Raw genomic sequence first — 6432 nt, 5'->3', positions numbered from 1 at the left:
ATGCCATTGCTAAAATGTTCAAAGCCATTAATATAACAAACGCCCAAGTGGCCACAGGGATTTATGTAGTATTGAAATTAAACTGACCTCACGTTACCTTAGACATAGATCTGTTCTTTCTAGTTAACCTGTGTTTTTCTCTTGTTACCTAATCTAGGATGGTTATAATTCAAAACAACCAAGTAAACAGCTAATGAAATTTCCACAAATGTGAGCATGCACAAAAATCCCAATCTAAAAGTTACCCTGGCATTGTTCTTTGTATTCAGTGCACCAAAGGGTATGAGCATTTTAAACATAATTCCCTCCATACAACACATTGCTAACGCATTTTTCTTGGGCACACACCATATGGAAAAACCACACATTCCCTGCTCTTTCCCCTTCCTCCTTTAGGATTTTGGAAGCATCTGGACAGCACAAATCTCTAACAGTCCCCAACTCTGCAAAGGACAGAGCCAAGTCCCAAACTTTCCTTGTTCTGACAAGAACCCTCCTACTTCTGAGTCACAATCTTTTACTGTATCAACGGTTATCAGCTGGGGAGCTTTTCATATGAACTTCCTCACTGAGCACATTTTCCCCCAACTGCCAGCTTTCTTCCAAAGCAAAGGATAGCTCTATTCTATACCCACAGTAAATAATCTTAAGTGTTTCCGCTTTGTTTTGCCTTGTTCCAAGATTCCATGTAAATTTCAGAATAGTGAAACACACAGTGATTTCTACACACTGGTATTTTATGATTTTAATTTGCTCAAAAGCTCTGAATTTCATTATATTTTTCCCATTTGGTGCATGGGATTTTTACAGTTAACAGATGTTCACTTAATAGAGCCTCCTAGTGAGCAAATCAGTTTTTTCCCTCTGGTATTCATGTAACTTTCTAGTCCTGCAGTAGCTGTTTCTGGTGCCTGCCAAGTTATCTGGCAGCGGAAGCTCAAATCGAAAAGTGCAACAGCTCTTTGGAAATGTGTGTTGTTTCTTCAGTCCCACTCACTCCAATTTAACTCCTTCCTCATTAACACCATGTGAGAAAGCCCGCAGGGGAAAACACCAGCATCCCACACCAGACAGGTTTCAAAGATGTTCTGCATCCACATAAATATTTTTTTGCCTACGGCCATTGCAAATGCCAAAATTTTAATGCACCCAAAATACTAGAGGAACAGTTTAAAAAAAAAAAAAGAAAAGAAAAGAAAAAAAGCATTCTAGGCCAATCTCCCAACTTGTGAGTTTTTTTGGAGTTTTTTACTCAAATTTTTCTCAGGACATTTAAATAAACCACAAAACCAAAGATTCCTATCCCAGGAATCTGAGCATGTCTGCTTATACAAGAGTCCCCCCTAATCCATGGAAGATATGTTCCAAGACCCCTGTTGAATGCCTGAAATCACAAATAGTACAAGACCCTATATATGCCATTTCTTCCTATACATACATACCTATGATAAAGTTGAATTTATAAATTAAGGAACACGAAATTAACAACAATAATAACACGGAATAATTATAATATGCTGTAATAAAAGTTATGTGAATATAGTCTCTCTCTTGAATTATCTTATTGTACTGTACTCACCCTATATGTGATGATGTGAGATGATGAAATGCCCACATGTTGAAATGTAGTGAGGTGAAGGACATGGGCACTGTGACTTAACATTAAACTACTACTGACCTCCTGAAAATACATCAGAAAGGATCATCTGCTTCCACACCAGAGCACAGATGACCATGGATAACTGAAACCACTTAAACAGAAACCATAGTTTCTTACTTAACTAGGAAAGGTTCTCTAGGTATCTGCAAACTCTATTATCATGGGTCTCTTCAGGTTACAAACACAACCTCAGAGTTTGAATATCCAATGTCCCATCAAGACTCCCATTTGATTCAGGACACAAAGAGTGATCTCTCTTGAGACCTCATTTGGAACCCCAAATTAACCAAGAAGTAGTAGAAGTACAGGACAAGTTTCTTTACAAAGAAATCAAAGAACTCAACTTGCTGGAAATTCTCATGGTTATTTCTTGTTAGCACTCCTAAGATTAGGGCTTGTGACAAGTGAAGGATAAAAAAAAGGGTATGAGAGGAATTGGGGAATGTCATCAAGTCTTTTTGCTTGTCTCCTGACTGACCTTTTGTATGTTTGTTTAGAGAGAGAGAGACACAGAGAGAGAGAGAGAGAGAGAGAGGAGAGGGGCAGAGAGAAGGAGACAGAGAATCCTACGTAGGCTCCACGCTCAGCACAGAGCCCAACTTGGGCTTAATCCCATGACCCTGGCATCATGACCTGAGCCAAAATCAAGAGTCAGGCATGCAACTGACTGAGCCACCCAAGCACTCCTGATTGATGATTTTTAAACATCTGCAATGGACATGCTCCTCCTTGGCTCCTGTCAAGAGCTGTCTGGCTTTCTAACATGGAATTCTCCAATGCCCTTATCTAGAATGTTTGTACCCTGACTAGCCTCCAAGTCCAGCTGTGCTTCTGGGTTAGTCATCCTTCAGGACTCAAGCAAATGTCTCCTTCATGAAGTTCTCCCTGATCTCTACCATTTATCCTCATCTGATTATTTTTTCGTTGCTGAGGAATCCTTTATTTTGCAAACGTCTTATTGAATAGGTAGGTAAACTGAGGCCTTAGGACTTAAGGTAGTCACCTAATCTCTCAGAGGGCGCTAAACTCAGAGGCAGAAATTAAAGCCAGTGTCCAGACTCCTGCCTGAAGCACATTCTACAATCTCATTTATAATCTCCTTTATCTTAATTCTTTTGTTTACCTTCCTTACTCTCACAGTATCCCTAAGCATTTTGAGGCCTACTGAGCATCTCTTACATGCTAGGTGCTTTAAATCATTTCTTCATCCCAGGAATGCTAACAAGTGGATTTATAAGTCACAATCTGGTTAGGAAAACAGAAACCACTCTAAGTGTTTCAAACCAAGTCTATTTGACATAGGTAATCACTTACAGAGGTGATTAGAAAGTTGCAAAGCCTAACAGGGATGTTACTGCTACCAAGAATTTAGCCAAAATAGGAAGCTGTTACCTCATGGCTGGAGGGACAAGGAAGAAGGCATGCCACCAGAGCCCGTGGTCAACACTAGTGATGGAAGCTGAAGCCATCATTGACTTGTCAGGTGGGAGCCGAAGCTCTGGAAGAGTAGCGGCAGCTGCTAGAAGAGCTCCAGAAAGCAGGAAGAGGTAGAAACACACTAACTTCTCTCTTCCTCCGCCCTCTGCTCTCCCACCAGTGCTTCCCACTGGTTAACCCCAGAGCAAGCCAGCTCACAGGGAGCTTGCAGGGGTCAATCTACACTGTGATTCTAGACAGAGCAGTGGAAGGCTGAAGAATGACTCTGAGAGCAAAGAGGAAAATATCTGGCACAGTAAGGAACATCGACCCCACTTTGTTCAGAAGACTCAGGCTGGAAGCTGAGGATACTTATCCAAAGTTGGATATCGAGGAAGTGATGGATTCTACATTCCAGCTTTGACACTGTGCCAACATTCCAGCAGCCATAATCTCTCCATGCCCCGCCTTCACCCTCACACATGAATGTGCAGCCGGTGCTTGATATGCAACCAATAAATAAGCAGCCCCTTTCTGTTCACAGGTGAAGGTCTCCTTACATGAGTTTCTATAGGCTGTTGATTCTGTTTAGGTTTTGTTAAAAAATTCTATTCATTTCCCATTTGTTGAAAAGAGAGATGCTATTAGAGACTCCCAAAATCATGAGCTTTCGGGGAAGATGGTTTGAGAGCTAGTCATACGTGGCTCATATCTTAAATGATAGGGGCTACTGTTGTATTTAATGAGCAATTTTGCAATTAGAATGAGCTGTATACAAGCCTTTGCTTTATGGCTCACAGGCTGTGTGACCCTGGGTAGGTAACTTTCTCTCTCTGAGCATCAGTTTCCCGATGAGTGAAAGGAACATAATAAAATCTACCATACATGGTTGTTAAAAGGACCGTATTACACCAGTTATATAAAAGAGATATTATGGTGCCTACCCAGTTCAAGCACTCAATACAGATTAGGAAAGATAATAATACAGGTTACAAAAAACATTCCCCAGAAAGGAATACTGCTTCACATATATAGACTAAAGAGAAAAGCCTCTCTTGAGTACTCTTGCAAAAACTCGTGGTTCTACGGTGATTAAAGAATAAGTTGGCAATAACAAGCCAGCAACACTGGTCATCAGCAAAACCTGGGGTCTGTGCTACTACTGTGAGAGCATTTAAATGGTATTTTTGGCTCTTAATTGACAACAAGTTAGTAACCCAAGAATTATAAAGAATTAATTTATCTGCATCCAGCTAATCAATATTCACTCAGCATGTTTCAGCTCCTAGCATCTCAGAGGAACAAAATAAATTGTCAGTCAGCAGCAGCACAATTTTGTTGTGATGGTGGTGGTATTTTTTTTTCCTTTTGCTAAATTATTCACCTTCTCGAAAAAGCAATTTGATAAATATTTATTTCTTCATAATACATTCTAACAACTGCTGATTTGTGACCCTCGCTGTGGACTGAATTTAAATTGGGAGGAGGTAGGGACTCCACGAATATGCCAAGACAGAGCCACAGACAAGGAACTGTTTCCTTCAAGCTCTCAGAAAGCACACTGGCCTCCCATGGCATGAGTGCACTAATTGAATTTAAGATAGTCATAAGTGAGAAGCACACACAAACACAAATAAGCACATTCTGCATACTTGCCAGGATGTTCTGTGGTACAGCTCAAGGGAGTAGCCCCACAGCCAACCCAAGATGGAGACCAGGGATTGTGCTGCAGAGTGGCCAAGGTGACAATGAGACAGGAGAAACATGGGAAGGCAGAATTCCAAGTGTTTACTGACCAGAAAACCACATATAAATAAAAAGAGAACATACATAAGGTTATTTTCTCCTTGCTGCCCTTTCTGAATCATCTCCACTGCCGCCTCAACTACTATTGATTATTGCCCAGCTGAGAAAAAGTCAATGCTTCTTGCAGGTGGCTGGGTAGAAAGGTGGTCCACTCAAGGGGCCCTTCTCTTTTTTCTTCCCTATCATCTTGATACTCTTGATGGCAAATGACTGAGGGTTTCTACAGTCTTTTCACCAAAGATTCAAGAGGATTTAAATTAAGAAGAACTGAAGCTCAGGGTGCCAGGAGCGTGACTCTCCTTCACACAGGGAAAGCACAGAAGTCAACACCTACTCCTTGGCACTTGTCTTTGCTCTGTAATCATGCAATAGACATTTCCTCTCCACGAAGGCCCACCATCACACACCTTGACTTTTGTCCTGCCTGCAGCATGAGGCAGATGCTCAGATTTAGTTGTTTGGTTGGGACCACAAACTTCTTTATTACTCACTCACATTTCCCATTTTCAAATTCTCTGACATAGAAAATTCTGGGAAAGGACTCACACCAAATTCTTTAATGTAGCTGCTTCTGAGCATTAAGACTGGTTTTTTTTTTTTTGTTTTTTTTTTTTACCAACCACCATATTTTACATAGAACTTTTAGAATGCCCCAGCAGAATTTATTCCTAAATGAGGCAAGTTCCCAAGTTGTTGTATTCACGGTCACTACAGTTTTAGAGCCAACCTCTGAGCATTTGGTGGCTCATCCTTTCGATGAGGGATGTAAACTCAAATACCTACAGAGGTCATGAAAAATAGTGAGTGAAGCCAGCCAGGTCAGGGATTGTAGAAAGCAAGGGTGGGGATTGTAGAAAACTTGAAAGCTTAGACACATAGGGGCATCCATAGAGGCCACACTACCAAGCTCCAGAAAACTACCTTCATGGGGAAATGAAGTCTCAGCATTGTCAGGTCTTCTAATTTTGCCAAATAATTGCCAGGGTCTTCTAATTCTTGGCAAGAAATCCAATAAAAATAAAACATGATGTTTGCCAACACATACACCTGTCATTTGTGACATCTAACCATTAATATCCCCTTCCACAACCCACAATACTTTCTATTAACGTGTACTAGGCTGCATTAGGAAATTAAACTAAATGCCTAGTGGCTCAACACAACAGAAGATTATTTCCTGCTCACATAACCATCCATGGCAATTCCAAATCATTTGGGATAGATGAGGACTGAGGATGTGGGGAGGGGCAAGAGAGGTCACATTTGATACAGTCATTTAGAAAACCAAGATGAGTGGCTCTTCCATCCGCAGTATATAACTTCCAAGGTCACCTTGAGAGTTACTCTATCCTGGTCAAATATTAGTTCCTCACTCCTGTTGTTTGTACATGAAGGCAAAGGTGAGCAGAGGTGAAAGAAGAGAGCAAAAGATGAAACCTGACTTTCTTCTAACATAACATGTTCCATTAAGGACCTGGGGGTTTTATTCTAGAGAATTTACAGGAAAGCTAGCATCTTTTATCAGTGTTTTCTTTTTTTTAAGTGACAGA

The sequence above is a fragment of the Hyaena hyaena genome, unplaced genomic scaffold (genome assembly GCF_003009895.1).
Source record: "Hyaena hyaena isolate Hyena2069 unplaced genomic scaffold, ASM300989v1 scaffold_1102, whole genome shotgun sequence".
Lineage (NCBI taxonomy): Eukaryota > Metazoa > Chordata > Mammalia > Carnivora > Hyaenidae > Hyaena > Hyaena hyaena.
Note: the sequence above shows the minus strand (reverse complement) of the source record.